This window comes from Schistocerca nitens, chromosome 12, assembly GCF_023898315.1.
Source record: "Schistocerca nitens isolate TAMUIC-IGC-003100 chromosome 12, iqSchNite1.1, whole genome shotgun sequence".
In the NCBI taxonomy this organism is placed as follows: domain Eukaryota; kingdom Metazoa; phylum Arthropoda; class Insecta; order Orthoptera; family Acrididae; genus Schistocerca; species Schistocerca nitens.
The window spans coordinates 85,275,762-85,298,438 of NC_064625.1; positions in this window are offsets into that span (position 1 = coordinate 85,275,762).

Sequence of the window (22,677 nt, forward strand, 5' to 3'; positions counted from 1 at the left end):
GCTCAGAGTCATTTGAACCATTTGAAAAATGTCATGATTACCGCCTTGAGCTGCTGATAAACTGAACAATCAGTTTCGGTCGATTGACCGTTATCAGGCTCTTAAAAGCATTTGCAGCATCGCAGTAGGCGGATATAAAATCATTGACGTCAGGTAAAAAAAACCTTGAATTAATCACTGCTGTCACATCCTCACCTAAATTACATCGTCAATATGTAAACACTGCTAGGCACTGCATATTTTCGTGTTATATGAGAAGTCAGCGTTAATGTTATGAACGAATGCATACCACATATTACTATGTGACAACAGTGAGAAATTAATAATTTTAATATCGGACGTCAATTAGTGTATATTCGCCCAATATGATGCTATAAAAGTCAGTCCAACAAAATTGGTTGTCCAAATAATGAATTTATTAGTTGCTTAAGGCGGTAATCTTGACTTTTACAAATATCTACGAGCTGTGGGGCACCACGTCCTGCAAATATATCATGACAAAATGTATTAAATAACTTTTTTCATCGGCGAAAAGTTCGGTTAAAAAGGCGAAAAATACAAATTTTTAATGTTTTGGCACACAGAAAGAAAAAACACACAGGGTAAGGTTAGAGGCTCTTAATATTGACACTCCAAATTCTTTATTGATTGTGTTCGTGTATATTTCCTCTGGCAAATATGTATGTGTATATTTCCCCTGGCAGATACATGTCGATGTTTTGAAATTACTACACGACCGACGAGTTTCTTATTCTTCCACTCCTCAGTTTTGTCGGGATTATCTGTTATGAATTTTGCTTTGGCAATTAATATGATATTTCTTTAATTCAGATTTTCTGTATCCTCGAGCCATTTTACGTTATGTTGTGCTGACGTAACAGCGACACCAAGAACTTTTAAATACATTAAGTCACTTGTTTTCGAGTCGAGCTACACAGACAAGAACCAGAATGCACAGTATATCTTAACAAACACATCCATGACTTTCCAGTGACGAACAGCATAAAAAGCCATCTAGAGCAGATTTATCTTACGCTAAAGTGGGACCTACGCAGCAACTATGTACTATCTAATGCTAAAGTCCTGACGTACATGCTCGTCATCCTAAGGAAATGCAGTCCGAAAACAAAGGAAGTAGGTTACAGTATACTTGTTCGCCCAGTGCTTGAATACTGCTCAACAGTGTGGGATCCGTACCAGATAGGGTTAATTGAGGAGATAGAGAAGATCCAACGGAGAGCAGCGCGCTTCGTTACAGGATCATTTAATAATCGCGAAAGCGTTACGGAGATGATAGATAAACTCCAGTGGAAGACCCTGCAAGAGAGACGCTCAGTAGCTCTGTACGGGCTTTTGCTGAAGTTTCGAGAACATACCTTCACCGAGGATTCAAGCAGTATATTGCTCCCTCCTACGTATATCTGGCGAAGAGACCATGAGGATAAAATCAGAGAGATTAGAGCCCACACACAGGCATACCGACAATCTTTCTTTCCACGAACAATACGAGACTGGAATAGAAGGGAGAACCGATAGAGGTACTCAAGGTACCCTCCGCCGCCGGAGTGGTCCTGCGGTTGTAGGCGCTACAGTCTGGAACCGAGCGACCGCTACGATCGCAGGTTCGAATCCTGCCTCGGGCATGGATGTGTGTGATGTCCTTAGGTTGGTTGGGTTTAATTAGTTCTAAGTTCTAGGCGACTGATGACCTCAGAAGTTAAGTCGCATAGTGCTCAGAGCCATTTTGAACACACCGTCAGGTGGCTTGCAGAGTATGGATGTAGAAGTAGATGTAGAAAAAGTAGTAATTAAAAAAATATATACAATATTCATTTTAGCACAACTTTCACGCCTGGCACATGTGGTCTCGTTGATAGATTGCGCGCATCTAACATCTGCTCATACATGCGAGGGAGAATTTTCACAGATCGTATAATCTTAAATTTCTGCGATCGTACAATCTCACATTTCATCGCCATAATCTAAATGATAAAGCGGCAAAAAGTGCAATACCGACGTTACGAAAACATCGCACCCATTTGGATGATCGGACAAATGGCAACATACATAATTCACAATCGACCAGCCGTTCAACGATTATTGCTCAGGCACAGAGTGGGAGCACCAACCAATAAGATTCCATAAGAACTATGCAGAATTATTTGGCAACATGCTGAATATAATGACCACAGCAACATAACTAGGACACAAAAATGGTCCTTTCGACTCACCTTTCAACATCTACATCTACATTTATACCCCGCAAGCCACCCAACGGTGTGTGGCGGAGGGCACTTTACGTGACACTGTCATTACCTCCCTTTCCTGTTCCAGTCGCATATGGTTCGGGAGAAGAACGGCTGCCGGAAAGGTTCCGTGCGCGCTCGAATCTCTCTAATTTTACATTCGTGATCTCCTCTGGAGGTATAAGTAGGGGGAAGTAGTATATTCGATACCTCATCCAGAAACGCACCCTCTCGAATCCTGGACAGCAAGTTACACTGCGATGCAGAGCGCCTCTCTTGCAGAGTCTGCCACTTGAGTTTGCTAAACTTCTCCTTAACGCTATCACGCTTACCAAATAACCCTGTGACGAAACGCGCCGCTCTTCTTTGGATCTTCTATGGCTCTGAGCACTATGGGACTCAACTGCTGAGGTCATTAGTCCCCTAGAACTTAGAACTAGTTAAACCTAACCAACCTAAGGACATCACAAACATCCATGCCCGAGGCAGGATTCGAACCTGCGACCGTAGCGGTCTTGCGGTTCCAGACTGCAGCGCCTTTAACCGCACGGCCACTTCGGCCGGCTTTGGATCTTCTCTATCTCTTCTGTCAACCCGACCTTTCACAATCACTGCTCATTGTTACTAACTTGAGATTATTATCTTATGCCCCATTTTTTAATATCGTTTACCTTATTATTATCTTGCAGACATGAAACGCTTTACAGTAAAAAAAAACGACGCAACTACAATAATCGATTAAGACTGAAATGTTTCAAAGTGTCGAGACATCATTTACATCATAGAGGAAATCCCAGGTGCAACACAAGGCAAAATACGTATTACGCGTGTAGCTTTTAATTGCTTGGTGTAATATTATTGTGTACAATAAATAATTTGTAAAGTTATTAATTTTGGCAACGGCCTTGCCGCAGTGTCTACACCGGTTCCCGTGATATCACCGAAGTTAAGCGGTGTCTGACGTGGTCGGCACTTGGATGGATGACCATCTAGGCCGCCATGCGCTGTTGCCATTTTTCGGGGTGCACTCAGCCTCGTGATGACAATTGAGGAACTACTCGACCGAATAGTAGCGCCTTCGGTCAAGAATACCATCATACCGACCGGGAGAGCGGTGTGCTGACCCCACGCCCCTCCCACCAGCATCCTCCACTGAGGATGACACGGCGGTCGGATGGTCCCGGTAGGCCACTCGTGGCCTGAAGACGGAGTGCTAATTAATAAATTTGGCTCTGCAAAACTGTGATTTAACGGGACGTCGACTTCCGCTCCTTTGACGACGACTGCGAATCGTCCTTCAGTCACCTGTGCAATTCATTTTGCTCTCTTCTAATTGTTCAGTCTTGATTTAATTTTAAGATCTTTTTTCCGCGCAGTATTTTTTCACCACAGCATCCACGGCTGCTAGGGTCCGCCGGCGAGTGTTGGCTCTACACACAAGACAGAGGGCGCGCCTCCAGTCTCACGCCCGTCGCTAAATTACTGTCGCGGTCGCCACTCGGCGCTGTGCGTCTACGCGCCGCCGCACGAAATGCTACACGCGACCGCGCCACGCCGGGTGCTTTTATAATGAGCGTTGCCCCACAATAAATAAAGACAGCCGAGCTGCGCGCCCCTCTCTTATTTTTATTGCTTTCCTGTTGCGACACTATTTTGCTCTCGCGGATGTCAAGTCCACCTCGGCCACAGCACCGAACATACCAGAGTTCGCATGATACGATTTGCTATTCACGTGTAAGTGGTTCGTTTCTATTTTTCCGTCATCAGCTTTAGGGATGGAATGATATATAGTTCTCCATCCGTGTCACTGGCTAGCCATCCTCTGAATTGTCATTGCTCCAACGCACATCATCTACACTACTGGCCATCAAAATTGCTACACAACGAAGATGACGTGCTACAGACGCGAAATTTAACCGACAGCAAGAAGATGCTGTGATATACAAATGATTAGCTTTTCAGAGCATTCACACAAGGCTGGCGACGGTGGCGACACCTACAACGTGCTGACATGAGGAAAGTTTCCAACCGATTTCTCATACATAAAAAGCAGTTGACCGGCGTTGCCTGGTGAAACGTTGTGATGCCTCGTGTAAGGAGCAGAAATGCGTCCCATCACAATTCCGACTTTGATAAAGGTCGGATTGTAGCCTATCGCGATTGCGGTTTATCTTGTCGCGACTTGGCTGCTCGCGTTAGTCGAGATACAATGACTGTTAGCAGAATATGGAATCGGTGGGTTCAGGGGGGTAATACGGAACGCCGTGCTGGATCCCAACGGCCTCAGATCACTAGCAGTCGAGATGACAGGCATCTTATCCGAATGGCTGTAACGGATCGTGCAGCCACGTCTCGATCCCTGAGTTAACGGATGGGGACGTTTGCAAGACAAAAACCATCTGCACGAACAGTTCGACGACGTCTGCAGCAGCATGCACTATCAGCTCGGAGACTATGGCTGCGGTTACCCTTGACGCTGCATCACAGGCAGGAGCGCCTGCGATGGTGTACTCAACGACGAACCTGGGTGCACGAATGGCAAAACGTCTTTTTTCCGGATGAATCAATTTTCTGTTTACAGCATCATGATCGTCGCATCCGTGTTTGGCGACATCGCGGTGAACGGACATTGCAAGCGTATATTCGTCATCGCCATACTGGCGTATCACCCGGCGTGATGGTGCCATTGGTTACACGTCTCGGTCAGTTCTTGTTCGCATTGACGGCACTTTGAACAGTGGACGTTACATTTGAGATGTGTTACGACCCGTGTCTCTACCCTTCATTCGATCCCTGCGAAACACTACATTTGAGCAGGATAATGCACGACCGCATGCTGCAGGTCCTGTACGGGCGTTTCTGGACAGAGAAAATACTCGACTGCTGCCCTGGCCAGCACATTCTCCAGATCTCTCACCATCTGAAAACGTCTGGTCAATGGTGGCCGAGCAACGGTCTCGTCGCAATACGCCAGTCACTACTCTTGATGGCCGGCCGGAGTGGCCGAGCGGTTCTAGGCGCTACAATCTGGAACCGCGCGACCGCTACGGTCGCAGGTTCGAATCCTGCCTGGGGCATGGATGTGTGTGCTGTCCTTCGGTTAGTTAAGTTTAATTAGTTCTAAGTTCTAGACGACTGATGACCTCAGAAGTTAAGTTCGGATAGTGCTCAGAGCCATTTGAACCATACTCCGCAAGTGGAATAGTGTGTGGCGGAAGTGGTTTGGGGTCAGTGGAATGCAAGCTACAGGGCGTCTACCTCGGAGCTGTCAGTAGAGTAACCGATTTGTAACAAACAGTTCGTTGCCTCACGGTGGAGCTAACTGATGCTCAGATTGCTGCTACAGATGCAGTACGACACGCCGAACACGACGGGCTTCCCTTTCGGTAGTGACACGTTGTTGTTGTCTGCAGCCTGGTCTTCTTGCAGCCGTACATTTTGGTGACCACCGCTGCCAGCAAACACTTACAACAGCTACAGTCCTGCCAAGTCCTTCTGCAACATCGCAAAGGAACATCCCATTATGCATCGTTTAGAACGGCGTCATCGTCTCCATATAGGCATTCTTGACCAACCTCAACTCACCACCTTGCAGTCGCAAAGGTAATTAACGATCACGACCGTTGCAGGATCAATTGGAAGCAAACCTGATTTGCATTCTCATAGTGGCGTTGCAAGCGCCACTGTAATGGAACTGGCGTGAAATTTGAACAGACGCCATCTTTGCGATGTAGCAACACGCCTACCAATCTTTGTTCATGTCGCACTACTACTCTCTTGGTTTAGCGTTCTTTTCCGACAGTGTACTCAATAGTCGATGACTTGTTCGACATGTAAACTGTACCTGACGTTGTCGACCGTACTACACTCCTGGAAATGGACAAATGAACACATTGACACCGGTGTGTCAGACCCACCATACTTGCTCCGGACACTGCGAGAGGGCTGTACAAGCAATGATCACACGCACGGCACAGCGGACACACCAGGAACCGCGGTGTTGGCCGTCGAATGGCGCTAGCTGCGCAGCATTTGTGCACCGCCGCCGTCAGTGTCAGCCAGTTTGCCGTGGCATACGGAACTCCATCGCAGTCTTTAACACTGGTAGCATGCCGCGACAGCGTGGACGTGAACCGTATGTGCAGTTGACGGACTTTGAGCGAGGGCGTATAGTGTGCATGCGGGAGGCCGGGTGGACGTACCGCCGAATTGCTCAACACGTGGGGCGTGAGGTCTCCACAGTACATCGATGTTGTCGCCAGTGGTCAGCGGAAGGTGCACGTGCCCGTCGACCTGGGACCGGACCGCAGCGACGCACGGATGCACGCCAAGACCGTAGGATCCTACGCAGTGCCGTAGGGGACCGCACCGCCACTTCCCAGCAAATTAGGGATACTGTTGCTCCTGGGGTATCGGCGAGGACCATTCGCAACCGTCTCCATGAAGCTGGGCTACGGTCCCGCACACCGTTAGGCCGTCTTCAGCTCACGCCCCAACATCGTGGAGCCCGCCTCCAGTGGTGTCGCGACAGGCGTGAATGGAGGGACGAATGGAGACGTGTCGTCTTCAGCGATGAGAGTCGCTTCTGCCTTGGTGCCAATGATGGTCGTATGCGTGTTTGGCGCCATGCAGGTGAGCGCCACAATCAGGACTGCATACGACCGAGGCACACACGGCATCATGGTGTGGGGAGCGATCTCCTACACTGGCCGTACACCACTGGTGATCGTCGAGGGGACACTGAATAGTGCACGGTACATCCAAACCGTCATCGAACCCATCGTTCTACCATTCCTAGACCGGCAAGGGAACTTGCTGTTCCAACAGGACAATGCACGTCCGCATGTATCCCGTGCCACCCAACGTGCTCTAGAAGGTGTAAGTCAACTACCCCGGCCAGCAAGATCTCCGGATCTGTCCCCCATTGAGCATGTTTGGGACTGGATGAAGCGTCGTCTCACGCGGTCTGCACGTCCAGCACGAACGCTGATCCAACTGAGGCGCCAGGTGGAAATGGCATGGCAAGCCGTTCCACAGGACTACATCCAGCATCTCTACGATCGTCTCCATGGGAGAATAGCAGCCTGCATTGCTGCGAAAGGTGGATATACACTGTACTAGTGCCGACATTGTGCATGCTCTGTTGCCTGTGTCTATGTGCCTGTGGTTCTGTCAGTGTGATCATGTGATGTATCTGACCCCAGGAATGTGTCAATAAAGTTTCCCCTTCCTGGGACAATGAATTCACGGTGTTCTTATTTCAGTTTCCAGGAGTGTATTTTTTGACAGTATGTGCATGTAACGTGCCGAGACATCTACATTGCCGCGCTCACCCTCTGTACTGGACAGCCCGGTTCATGCGCGGCCGTTGATCCACTGCTAAATCACACGGAGTTGTATTTCTCTCGCGATCTGCGCCGTTAATCCTTGTCCTCTCGCGCTTCCTTCCTCTTCCACGTTTCCCCACCCCCTGCCAGAGAAACAGTGTTTAGTCCGGCGCGAGGTATCTACATTCGTCACTGCCGCGGAGAGAATCTTAAGATCTTGATCAAGTGCCGCCGCCTCTTTTTCTCGCGAGTGATTCAGAGGCGTTCGCGGCGACCCGACGCCCGCCTGGCGTTAATGCGCGTATGGAAATTAACCGCCGAGATTTATGAAGCAGCCAGCGCGACTCCGTTACGCAAGAAGATCTCGGTACCCGTCCAACACCTCGGGTCGACCTCCGGTGCGACAGCGTGCGTAGGAGTTCGTGAAAAGTCTAGCTTCGTTCTGCTACATTTCCGAACTCAGGTCGCCGTTAATGCAAGTGGTTCATTCTACTGAGCGGCAATCTTGATTTAGGTTCTCAACGATCTTCCTAAATAGATTTCATATGCAGTTACAAGTACATGATCACTCTGCATTTAACACTTACAAGTTTGGCAGAGATTTCATAGAAACACTTCAATCGCTTTCTCGGCCGTCTGACTCACGAATAGCATTTGTGAAATGTGTTTGGTCCGGTGACGAGGCATTTGGCTACCTTAAGAGAGTCTGTAATATCTCTTTATATTCTACTAATTATCCCTGCACAATTCTATGAGTGAATTACCTTTCCTACTTGACCATCTATATACCGGCAGAATCGATGCGCAAAGTAGTACAGTACTATTACTATTCCATGAGCGCATAGTTACTCTTTGTAATATTCTCTCGGGTGTGTTGAGAGGACTTCTAGGATCTTCTCCGTGCCGAATAGCCGCATTGAATAATTGTAACTTTGCTATCGAGATTACTGGAAGAAAGAGATTGAAAATATATTGTATGCTACTCAAGAAAATATATACTGAGTGTTTACATCAAAGGTGTGTAAGGAATTTCATCATATATGTATTCTCTAATTCGAAATTTGCACGGAGGTGTCGTTTCGTTGGTAACCTACAGTTATTAGATCCAAGAACTCCATTACTTCATTGGATAATTAAACTTTCCGCTCGATCTGAGGTTTCCCGACTGACTACGCAACGCAAGAAAGCCGAGACATTTTATTTACACAGGATTGCAGATCGCTTCGAGTCATCGAGACTGCGGACAAGGAGAGTCATCTTCCGATTCTGATTAAACAAGTAAAGCTTAATTATAACTTTCTTGAGCGACTGTGATGACTGTGATATGGCTGCTTATGAATGAGATCATTAAAAAAATACTAATACCTAACTTTCCTCCTCACCAGCAACCAGTATAAACACAATATTAATTAAAATTATAAGTCATAGTTACTCATCCCAGTTGCTCCCCCTTTTAAGCCACCATCAGTTTTCATGATTACTGTATCCAGTCCACCAAAAGCGATACACAACTAACTGTCTACCTTAAGAGAATCATATTCACTTCAGCCAGTTGCTCCTCAGGTTTTCCGATAGGTTCCCTGGTGACGAGTCATTTGGCTATTTCAGCCGTCTTTATTCACGTCTAAGTGAACATACAAACAGAGATAAATACCCACAGTGTGGGTTTACAAATGACAAAAACAGTACAAACATGGACAGGAAGAGACGTGAACAGAGATGGGTTTGTGCCTGTTGACAGATGCCAGGCAGCAGCGTAGACGACATAGAATTGGGCCATCACCCAACACCAGTCCGGGGCATCGTGCGCCTTATGGCAGTCATGGTGTCAAACCGCCGTGCTGCCATCACAGTCCCGATGAGTACCTGCGTTGACATCGCCGCGAAATGGTGGTTCTTAAACCCAAGCTGTCGCAGGTCCTGTGCAGATGTGGGTGACCACACCCCCCTCCATGAGATGGTGGCTGAAGTGGTGGTGATATTCTTAGCTGCTGGGGTCTTACTCCTAATCGCCTGGTGGACGGCTTCCCTATTGTAAACCGCGACTTTCTGCTGGTGACACTCTTCGATGTCAAGATTGACACCAACCACCTGGGCATCGATGATATGGGCTGCATCGCCACGAACTGCCACGATGTCCGGCTTCCTAAGTCCCTCGGATGTCCTGAGGTGGGGCTCCAGATGGACGTCGAAGCCCCTGCGACAAAGTCCCTGCGCGATGTAGGACGCTAGGGCGTTGTGTCGCTTCACTCGAGCGTCGTGACTTCGGAAGCAGTGCTGGACAACGTGATTTGCAGTTTCCTTAGCGATGCAGCCAGCCCGGCAGTTAGTGTCACCAGCACGACCTCGCTGCAACCGTGCCCGGGTTGGAAGGGCATTAATCCTAGTGCGGATGCAGGAGATGAAGTCGCGGCCTGTGATCGCTGGTCGAAGATTGTCGACCCAGCTATGCTGCCCTGGTGTTCGGGCAGACTTCTTAAGGGCGGCGCCGTCCACCGACAGATGCAGCCAGCCGTTCAGCCCACATCCGGCCCATTTGGTTCGTCGTCCGTATGACCGTATTGTTACCCCGTAATTGCTGCTCAAGCCTCCCAATCTCACGCCCCAGAACGTCGTCTGCTGTCCCGTCAGATAGGACACCCAATGCCCGCATCTTTGCGAGCCGGTTCCGCCGCAGAAGAGGCCCGAGCCAGCGCGCTGATGGCACTCCCAGCCCCCCAGATGACACAGGGGCATGGAAGTAACCAACAGGGACGTCCGCTGGCAGGCACAGCCAAGATCTAATGGCTGCGCGGATGGTGGTGTCCATTGCTGACAGGGCTCCTAGGCGGGTCCTCAAAAGGGCCAAGCCATGGTGTATTCCTGGCAAGACGACGGTTCTGAGGGCATGCAAACGCTGTTGTGGTTTTAGTGGTGCCCTGGACAGGACGGTCAGCTGTCGCTCGACCTCCCGCCTCGGATGAAAGAGGCTGCGTCCGCTCGTGGAGAACTCCAGGCCAAGATACCGGAAAGTGCTCTCGATCGCGAGGGCTGGGAGAATGGTATATCCAGCCCTGAAGGTCGCGGTGTCATCGACCTTTATCTTCTTCTCACGGCCAGACGCCGTGAGTGCGAGAGTGAAGCACTTCCCGGGGTTGACTTGGAGACCAAGGTCCCCAAGGGCAGATGTTGCTGCATCAATCAGGTCCTGGAGCCCTCCTGGAGTCTCGGCGAACAGCAGGAGGTCGTCAGCGAAAGCAGCAGCGTTGAGACGTCGTCCCATCACATTGGCACCAATGTAGTCTGGGAGGCGAGCAAGCATGAGGTCTAGGGAAAGGTTGAAAAGGATAGGAGACAGTGGGTCACCCTGCCTGACACCCCTTGAAGGCCGCACTGGACCCAGTGACATCCCAGAACCAGAGATCATCGTCACCCCATCCTCATAGCATCCCAGGATGTATCCAATGAACTCGTCAGGCAGACCATGTGCCCTCAGGGCGGGCCTCAGGGCACCATGGTCTAGAGAGTCGAATGCCTTGGACACATCCAGGGACGCAACATAGAGGGAGCGACAGTTCGCCCTGGCCTGAGTCATCGCCAAGTCCAACAAGAACGTATTGTGCAGCATCCCATCCTGAGGAAGGAAAGCCCGCTGACGCCCGTCCAGCACACAGGTCCGCATCAGACGGCCCGCCAGGATCTTATGGAAGACCCTAGCGAGGACTGAGCAAACCGTGATCGGACGGAAGTCAGCGGGGGATGCTGGGGCGGCCTTCTTGGGCAACAGGGATGTACGGGCTAGGAGAAGTCGGGATGGGAGGCGACGGGTCAAGAGGAAGAGGTTAAGGATTTTTAGGAGGACCTCACGGGGTAAACGGCGAATCTGGGCCGGTGTCAGTCGGTCTGAGCCTGCAGCAGAGCGACGAGGGGGGAGCGCTGAAGCAACTTCCTCCATCGTAATAGGCGCCCACAGCTGTTCGAACGGAACCTCGATGGAGGAAGGCAACAACCGACCTTCCAGACGGTCCACCCGGCCAGATGGTCGCCGGGTGAAAAGATCCTTCCAAAACTCCACCAACCCAGGAATAGGGGCTGGTGGGTGAAGGAGCGTTCCATCCAGAAGGCCGCTGACGCAGCGAGCAGCGCTCTTTGAGAAGGCCCGCTGACAGAGGGCGTACTCCCTCCTCCGCAGGGCCCGCTTCGTCCCTCGTGGCTCTGACATCCGGCGGGAGGCAACAGGACTTTGCGATGGCTCCCTGCTGCCGATGGCGTCAAGGGCAGCCGACAGCATGCCCATTATGACAGAGGCCGATGTAGGTGGCCCAAGCGCCAGGATGTCATCGACTGCTCTGTACTTAGGCCCAGACGACGTGAGGGCTGCCAGAGCCGACCAGATAGCCTGGTCGACAGTATCGACAGCTGCAGGCGGGGAGGGGGGTGCTGCACAGGAACCGGCAGGCTCCAAAGCTGCAACTGATGGAGGTTTCCTCACCCCAACAGCAGAGAGGGCAGCAACAAACTCGGCGACCTGGTTCCTATAGGCAGTTCCACGACGCTGTCCTTTAATGGACTCGAGAGAACGGTTCGGGAACGCCTTTACAAGTTCTTGGTTTAGGAACCGGGTGCCCTTGAGCGTAAGTGCTGCCTCAGAGTGGGCCAGGCGTAGCAGCTCTTCACTAGACCACCTGGCCTTCACCCTCTCAGTGGTCACCTCTGCGTTGGCTGCGACAGGATGGGCACGGCGACGATGTACTCCAAGACCAGTCTTCGTGGTGAAGGTCCGGTGGCACTCGGGACATGTGACGGCAGACACTGCGGCTCGACCCGAACTGGCGGCGTCGGATGCTGACCCAACAACTGGCGCGGCGTCTCCTGTGGGAGTACCGCTACCTGCTCTCTTCTTTATGTTGGGGCCAGCTGAAACAGGGGCAGGGGGGGCGGCAACCCCCAAGCCCCGAAACATTCACCCCACTGTCTGTCGAGGAACTTTGGAAGAGCTATACCGAGGCATAATCTTCCTAAGAACCTCTCACGACTCCTGCCACGAGAAGGCCAGAGCTAGGATTTCCCACCGAGAGGCTAAGCGAACCATCATCCACTCGACATCGCTAGGATGCTGAGGAGTGGATAGAGAGGGTCCGTATATGACGCATCATGTGAGCATTAAGAGAGCATTAAGAGAGTCATAGTTAGTCCTGCCAGTTGCTCCCCCATTTAGGCCACCATCATATTTTCTTAATTACTGTATCCACTAGACCAATCTCCTAAGCCGTTCCGTGAGCGGAAAAATGAAATCTGTCCGTGCGAGCTCTTATTTGTCTTTTTTGGTATGGTACTCATTTCTCCCCAAACAGGGTGAAAATTTATGAAACCGATAAAGTGCAGGGACGAATTTCTCACAGGAAATGGAGGAGAAAATGTCCTACGAATCTGCGTCCGGAGATGCGTCTTCGCCACGGTATTGGCGCTGACGAATGAAAGTTCCTCTGACCACGTGTCGTGTGGTCCATGTGTGTTGTAGGCTGTGTGATTGACACAGATTACTGTAAGCACCAGTATGGTCCAGTATTTACGCCGGGAACGAGCCGAGATGGTGTTTGTTTACGGCCGTGCAGATGGAAACGGCCGAGAGGCAGCACGGTTATACAAGAACAAGTACCCTCAGAGACACCAACCACATCACACAAAATTTCAAGCCATTCTGGGGGTTTATGTGATCATGGGTCCTTTCAGAGAGACGAACATGCAGGGAGAAGGCGGGTTGTGCTACATCAGATATGAAGGACTGGGTTCTATAGGATATTGAGACGAAAACCAAGCGCAAGGCAAGTAGTCAGTCAATACGGTGTAAGCCAAGGTACTATTACGTGTATGCTGCCTGCATTGCAACCCATGGAGGTTACTTTGAACATCTGTTGTGATGTGGGAGCGATGCAGCTCTGTACTGTGTCCCGGGACGATTTGTTGTCGTACACGCACTCCGTCCATTTTCGGACACATGTTCGTAGGACCTTTTTTCCTCCAATTCCAGTCAGGAATTCGTTCCTGCAGTTCGTCGGTTTTATTAATGGTCTCCCTACATATGTGGTAGTCAACAAAATATTTTGATATTCGGAGTAAGAAGTTAGTAACTGAAATTTTGTGAGAAGTTCTCGCTGTAACGAAAAAGGCCTTTGTTTTATCCATTACCATCCTAAATCACGCACCATATCTGTGACACACACTCCCCTACTTCACGGTGCTACAAAACGAGCTGCCATTCTTTAAACTCTATGTCGTCTATTAATAATTTTTTGTTAAGGATGCGATAGCGCATAGCAGTACATCAGAAAAGAACGGACATGAATAGTACAGACACTCTCTCTGTAGATTTGGTGCATCAGGAAAATCGAAAAAACTTGAATACCTTCGGAGCTGTATAACAATTTTCTCATGGCTGCGACATGTCGATTTTTCTCGGAGTACCTGGGTAGCCTCCACATCCTTACAGGGTAAAACCAACATTATGAAATAAGACAGAATAAAATTCCTATTCTGAGAAAGTAACCGTTTTCATTGTGATATCACATATCAAAATACGTACACAGCATGTTTTTCGAAATCGGTGTTCAAGTTGGAAATCTAGAACTCTGCTGATACTTGTTGCTGATGGTTCCCTAGCTTATAGAATTTCTCTTTTTTAAAACCAGAAACTCAAACTTCTCCGGGCATTTTATTGGAATTTTTCATGAGGCATAGTTTTTCAGCAATGTCATAGGGAGTTCACCGCAACTCAACCAGCGAAATGCCGTCGAATAATTGCCCCAGAGTAGTGCCATGGTTCACTAATCTTGTTCTTGTGCAAGAGTATAAACAGATCATCTTCTGCAGCAAGATTTATTGTCTGAATTTGGTTTTAATCCTATATAAAGTGAAATTTTTGCTACCTTCAGCTGCTTTGACTGATCTCCCTACCTGTCATTTATAGGGTTTCTTCAGTCCTTTAGTCCCCCTTATCTCATTTTTTTCCCTTGTTTTAGCCATGAGAAATTAGATGCAGGACCTTACTTACTGGTGAACTTTTTTTTTTCTATGTTTTAATGAAAAAAATATCGACCCCATGTCGACATTGCCCCATCTTCGTCTGTCGATATAACCCCACACAGACATCAGGGTGGTTAACAGAGCCCAATGGCTTTGATAATTCTCGGAAAGTTACAAACCCATGGTAACATATGTACTAGGAAATACAGGGTGGCGCAGATGGATCGGGTGGTTTTAAAATACTTGTCAAACTGTCAATTGTAAGGGTATTGGATTGAAATAAAGTGCAAAACGTGTAGTTACAATGGAAGTTTATTAACAAAAAAATAGTAATGTTAGTTTTTAAAAATTACATCCATCAAATGCCCTCCTTCTCGAGCGACGCATTCTTGGAGTCGGTCCTTAACGTTCCGCATTGCCCGCTCAAGCACATCACCAGGAATTGATGTGATTTCGGTGTGAATTGCTGCCGTCAACTCCAGAATGGTCCGGTGTTTGTTCATGTAGACCCTTGCTTTTAAATAGCCCCATAAGAAAAAGTCACATACCGTGAGGTCCGGCGAGCGAGGGGGCCAATGGACATCTCCATTACGGGAAATCAAACGGCCAGGGAACAGAGCGCGTACAGCTTGCATTGATATCCTAGCGGTATGTGCAGTTGCCCCGTCTTGTTGGAACCACATATTGCCCATGTCGTAATTGTTCTCTTCAAGTTGTGAGAGAAGAAAATCTTCAATCATGTTCACATAACGCTGCGAATTAACAGTAACCGCCTGCTCCCTTTCATTTTCAAAAAAGTAAGGACCAATTATCCCTACCTTAGAAACCCCACACCAAACCGTCACTTTGTCACTATGGAGAGGCCGTTGGTGTAGATCTCTTGGGTTAGTGTCGGCCCAGTAACGGCAATTTTGCTTGTTTACGTATCCGTTAATTTGAAAGTGAGCCTCGTCAGACATCATGATAATCAGGTTTACATCTTCCAATAACTCCAACATCTGTTGGCTAAACTGAAGCCTTTGAAGATGGTCTGTTGGGAGAATCTTCTGTATCAACAGGATTTTATAGGGGTGGAATTTCAGTTCTTCGTTAAGAATCCTTTGAAGGCTCCGACGTGACATTCCAAGAGCTTGAGCACGACGTCTCGTTAATCGACGTGGGCTCGCAGTGACATCGCGTCTCACACGCTCCACGTTCTCAGGCGTTGTTATTGTTGGCGGTCTAGGCGTCCATTTTGGAGCACATGAACCAGTAGTGCGGAAATTATGCACCCAACTCAATATCGTATCTCGCTTAGGAACACTACCGCGAGGTGGGATGTTGAAACGCCGGCGAAAGGCACGCGTCACAGCAACAATTGACTCGTTATTGCGTATGAACTCTTCCACTGCGAAAACACGATGCTCAACGGACCACGTAGCCATCGCGACTGACTGCCAGCCTGCAACTGAAACTTCCCGTACCCCCCCCCCCCCCCCCCCCCCCACCACAGGACGAAGTCGCCGAACACCTGGCTCCCCCCCTCCAGACGTACAGTCCACTTCAAAACCACCCGATCCATCTGCGCCACCCTGTATATTATGCACCTTCATTATAGCTGTTACCTTTAGAAGAATATTGAAACGCTTATATCAGTTAAGCATATACCAAAAATAACATCAAAATTCAATAAAAATTAAGTTTTGGAGCCACACTAAGACTGCCGATCACAAAAATTCCTCGTCTGTGTGTACCCTACTTTTGGCATCGTCCGCTATGATGCAGCACCATCTCCCAGTGACTATAGCGCTACTCAGCTGCAAAAACGACGGCACCGATGTTGTATGGCATCTCGATATTCCACGGTCTCCCCTACCTGCCTGTTCCTACCGCAAAGGTGTCCGTCCCCATCGTACACAGTCAGCTAGTGACGGATCGTCTATGAGTTGACAAGTAACTCACGCATGTCGCGCGATTTATGAAAGGCGCCCGCGACACAGCGGCTGCCTTTCACACTGAAGAGGCGCAACTGTTTTCATGAAACAATGGAAGAAAAGCAACTTCTGTTGCGAACTCCTGTCTAGCGCCAAGCGCGTATTCGCTTCGGCTGCGTCTATTCGTCCACTTATCCTCGTTAGCTCGCGAGCTCGCATCCCAGGTTGCTGTAATTAACGGGGCCCGCTAGCCCTGCCCTGCGACCGCTAATATTTAATAAGCCCCGCCCCCTCTCACAAACACACCAGCTCCCAGTCTCCAGTTGCACATGGTAAGGTAGAGCCCGCGGCGTGACGTCAGAGCGCCACCTCCGTCCTCGAGGCGGATCGCGCAAAGTAAACACGACCCCCTAGCCGCCGCGAGAATTAATATCCGGTGTGACCCTGGCAGCTGTAAAGCAGCCGCCTAAGTGGGCGGCTTTGAATGACCGCGTGACGCTCAGCGCACCTGAAGCCGGGCGTCGTATTCGCTGCCAAAACGCCGTAACTTATACACTACACGCCGTCCGAGCGCCGGGGTCCGCGCCGTTGTAACTTACACACCTGCGCGGCGCGACAAGTCCGAAATTTACGGCCACCGACTACCGGCGGAAACTCCTGCTGGGAATTAGTCAGCTCATGGACAGGCGAGAAACAGCCGCTTCTGAGTATTGCGTGTCCTGCACGTTGCTACTCTTACAGTCGCCCATGACTTACCTCCATTATTCCTCAACGAAAGTCGAAAGTGAGTGTATAATTTTCCAACAAGGTATGACGTCAACATTAAGACTGGTCCAAAGAGATACAAGCAACGACTGTAGTTTGAGAAATCTCCATATTATATTCAAACTAGCCTTTTCGCTGCTGCTTCTCCCACGTATCCAGTTTGTTCAAATGGCTCAGAGCACTATGGGACTTAAATTCCAAGGTCATCAGTCCCTTAGAACTTAGAACTACTTAAACCTAACTAACCTAAGGACATCACACACATCCATGCCCGAGGCAGGATTCGAACCTGCGACCGTAGCAGTCCTGCGGTTCCAGACTGAAGCCTAGAACCGTTCGCTCACCGCGACCGGCAAACAAAAACTCTTCACACTCATATTGTTTCGTCGATATAGTTGCGGCTCCGTACGTCGTCTTCTTGTTACTAGAGGATGATATAAAGGTCCAGGTTTTTTAAACGTAAATGGAAATTCTTTCCGCATTGTCATGATATTGTGGTTTATTTCATCATTCACACATAGCTAATAATGAACTTAATGCATTGGATTTTTTTGTTTGTAAAATTTGCTTTTTTTTGTATTTCAAAATACGTAGGTTTGCATTTTCTTTGCCATGTCTGTCTGTTGTGAGAACTATGTGTATTTTCGAAAGATTAACACAGTTCTTGCCGTGATCGACAATAAAATGTTGAGAGATATTTCGTAACCAAAATGCTGCAAAGTGCGAAATATATGCCAGTTATTGTCAAATGAAACAAATGGAATTTACAGGATGATTGAGTTCTATAAAGTGAAATATAATATAGCGGTTGAATGTATAACACAGAAACATGGAAAACAGAGAAATGTAAATAATTATTTTCATATAATACGTCGAACCCATAGGCATCCCTTTTGTTCTACAGACTTGCAATTTCAGGTAAAACATAGCTGTAAAAAGATGGAATCACAAATTTCATCGAACAGGCTTAGTATCGTGATCTGCTATTGTTCAGAGGTCTCCGTAATTCGCGTTCGCTATAGGCTGTGCCCTATGCAGAATGAGCTGGGGCATCGTCGTGGAATAAAATACATTTGAATAGGTTTCTGCGGTTCCTCATGACAGCTGCCCGTAGCCTCGTCAGAAGATTACGATAGTAGCTACGTTCCTGTGACAGTTTGCCAGTTACGAACATAATCTGTTAGCACCACACCACGGCAATTCCGAAAAACAGTCAGCATCACTTTGCCAGGAGATTGTTCCTATTACTACCTTGTTCATTTGTTTCAGGATGATACTTACAGACCCATCACTCGTCTTCAGTGATTAGGTATCTAAAGAATTCATCTCGAAGGGCCTGACCCCGATGCAAAATTTCCGCTGCTGCTTCCGTTTGGCGTGGTTGTTTTTACGCTGGATCCGAGCAGTCGCGGAATCCAGCGGAGGGCGACTTTTGTCGTGGAAAATGATGAAAACTGATCCACTATTGTCTCGCTTTGATAAGCTGGTCTTCGACCACCGGAGCCACCATTTCTTCCGTAACTCCCGGTTCTTCTCCTACAGGAAGTCTTTCACTTACAAGGGGAGGCCGCCAATTGTGAAATTCAGATTCGATTCATACTGCGCATAATAAAAGCTCATGGCCAGAGGTGTAATGTGGCAAAGCACCAAGATGCACTTCTCAGCCGTTGTCGAGAAAATCGACAGTTAAAAGAATCCGTTGCCGTGAAATTTTCTCTACGATTGATAATTTTCTACAGCGTCGTGGTGCAGCGGTAAGCGCTCGGGTTCGTATTCCGAAGGTCACCGGATCGAATCTCGCGCCATGCAAACGTTTTTTTTTAGTATTTGTTTTTTGTAATTCAAATATATATATATATATATATATATATATATATATATATATATATATATATATAATTCCCGACAATCAGTTGCAACAATTATGCATATAATAAGTTGTTGAAAGTCATTTCTCGTGGAAAAACTGGCGACTTCGAACATCATTATGTTTTCCGCAAACAAAGTTGTATTACACAAATGTTATTAATTGTCTTCATAATGTTAACCACGTATAGTTAACGGAAGACGTAGAAACGATATTCCGAAACGAATACGTATAGCGTAAGTCAAACGTTCGAATTAGAACAGAGACCCCAGGAACACAAATTTGCTGTGGCAGGTATGAAATATAAACTCCGTTACTCGCTCGTTACACTTGAAGGACAGATGTTGAATGGGCCGAAACGAGCAGCCGCATAACAGCGTAGTTCCCTGCTAACTTCGAAAGAAGGTAGATGTGGTCCCTAGCGCTACTTATAACATCGTCGAAAATCAGTGGGGACGGGAGAGCTTTGGTACACCCTGTTAAAAAACGGAAAAATGGAGGCGGTACAATTGGAGAGCGATCCGCCTTCACCGACATGCATAAGCAATTCATTAATAGTGAATTACAAAAAACTAATAAAAAAAATTGCATGTCGCGAGATTCGATCCGGCGTCCTTCGGATTACGAACCCGAGCGCTTACCGCTGCGCCACGACGCTGTAGAAACTTATTAATCGTAGAGAGTATTTCACCGCAACGGTTTCTTTTAACTGTCGATTTTGTCAACAACGGCTGAGAAGTGCATCTTGGTGCTTTGCCACATTACACCTCTGGCCATGAGCTTTTATTATGCGCAGTATGAATCGAATCTGAATTTCACAATTGGCGGCCTCCCCTTGTTAGTTTTTTTCGACGTTTAGACTCGTTTGACCACACTTGAAGCGACTGTGCCACCTAGCCACTGTGTCATACGACGGTGCTGTGTTTGCCTTTCACTTCGACCAACTCAGCATGCAGTGTTGTAGTACTGTTCCCCCTCAAATGCAGAAAAGAAATTGCCCCACAATACTGGACTACATCAATCGTTTACGCCATTTTGTTTTGCTTCATCTTGTGGCGTGTTACTTACTGTGATGCAGGTAATTGATCGTCTGCCAGGACTGCAAATACACGCTTTTGTAACTGTTTTGGTTGGTTGGTTGGTTTTGGGGGAGGAGATCAGACAGCGCGGTCATCGGTCTCATCGGATTAGGGAAGGATGGGGAAGGAAGTCGGCCGTGCCCTTTCAGAGGAACCATCCCGGCATTTGCCTGGAGTGATTTAGGGAAATCACGGAAAACCTAAATCAGGATGGCCGGACGCGGGATTGAACCGTCGTCCTCCCGAATGCGAGTCCAGTGTCTAACCACTGCGCCACTTCGCTCGGTGTAACTGTTTTAAATTGGTTTGTGTTGTGAACTACGCTGAGCTGACGAAAGTCATGTGACACCTCCTACTATTGGGTCGGACCTCTTTTTGCCCGACGTAGTGCAATTCGACCTGGCTTAGACTCGACAAGTCCTCTGCAGAAATATTGAGCCATGCTGCCTCTATGCCGTTCATAATAGCGAAAGTGTTGCCAGTGCAGGATTTCATGCATGAACTGACCTCCTGCTTATGTTCAATAAATGCTCGATGAGATTCATGTCGAGCGGTCTTGGTGGCCAAATCATTGGCTTCAATTGTCCAGAATATTCTTCAAACCAATCGCGAACAACTGTGTGGCCTAGTGAGATGGCGCATTCAAAATGGTTCAAATGGCTCTGAGCACTATGGGACTTAACAGCTGAGGTCATCAGTCCCCTAGAACTTAGAACTACTTAAACCTAACTAACCTAAGGACATCACACACATCCATGCCCGAGGCAGGATTCGAACCTGCGACCGTAGCAGTCGCGCGGTTCCGGTCTGCGCGCCTAGAACCGCGAGTCCACCGCGGCCGGCGATGGCGCATTCTCATCCATAAAAATCCCTTCGTTGTTTGGGAACGTGCCATCTTTGTTTGGGAACGTGAAGTCCATGAATGGCTGCAAATGCTCTCCAAGTAGTCGATCATCCATAGTATCTAGTCCATTCCATGTAAACACGGTCCACACCAATGTGGAGCCAACACCAGCTTGCACAGTGTCTTGTTGACGACTTGGGTCCATGGCTTGGTGGCGTCGGACCGAGCGAGGTGGCGCATTCCGAAGGACAACGGTTCAAATCCGCGTCCGGTGACGCATATTTAGGTTTCCCTAAATCGCTCCACGATGGTTTCTTTGAATGGGTACGGCCGATATCCTTCCCCATCCTCGATACCATCCGAACTCAAGCTCCGTCTCTAATGACATCAATGTCGACGGATGTTAAACCCAATCTTCGATCCATCGCGGGGTCTGCGCCAGTCTCGAACCCTACCATCAGCTAATACCATCTGAAATAGGGACTCATCTCACCAGGCTACGGTTTTCCAGTCATCGAGGGTCCAACCGATATGGTCAGGAGCCCAGGAGAGGTGCTGCAAGCGTTGTCATGCTGTTATTAAAGGCACTCGCATCGGTCGTCTGCTGCCATAGCCCATAATGCCAAATTTCACCTCACTGACCTGTTACGGTCGTCGAGTGCCCCAGTTGATTTCTGCGGTTATATAACGCGCTGTTGCTTGTCTATTAGTACTGACAGCATTACGCAAACTTCGCTGCCCTCGGTTGTTAAGTGAAGGCCGTCGGCCTCTGCGTTGCCCGTGGTGATAGGTATTGCCTCAGATATGGTATCCTCGGCACACCCTTGACACTGTGTGTTTCCCTAACGATTTCCGAAGTGACCTGTCTCCGACTACTATTCACGTAGAGAATCGGTTAATTCCCGTCAAGAGGCCATAATGACGTCGGAAACCTTTTCACATGACTCACCTGAGTACAAATGCAGCTGCGGCAGCGCATTTCCCTTTTATACCTTGTGTATGCCAAACTACCGCCATCTGAGTATGTGCATGTCGCTATCCCATCACTTTCCATCACCTCAGTGTATACTGAAGTGGTCTCAACCGAACTGGTCTCCTATTCTTGAACTTTCGAGTAAGTCTGTGTCGAATGTGCACCTGAACTATGCAATTGGTGAGATTACGCGCCGCGCGGGATTAGCCGAGCGGTCTGTGGCGCTGCAGTCATGGACTGTGCGGCTGGTCCCGGCGGAGGTTCGAGTCCTCCTTCGGGCATGGGTGTGTGTGTTTGTCCTTAGGATAATTTAGGTTAAATAGTGTGTAAGCTTAGGGACTCATGACCTTAGCAGTTAAGTCCCATAAGATTTCACACACATTTGAACTTTTTTTTTTTTTTGAGATTTCGTAAACGCTACCAGATTAAATGAGTTGTCAATTCAACTTAAACTGTATCGCAATTAACTTTTTCCAAAAATAATAAGAAAAAGTAAAACTGTGTACCAAATAAGGTGTCCTGTGAAATTCTGGATTGAACGGCGCAGTAAACAGCGCTACAGTGCGTAACGTCATAGTACATGACTTGCAGTTCCAACACACAAAACTCACACAATAACAAATGGTTCAAATGGCGCTGAGCACTATGGGACTCAACTGCT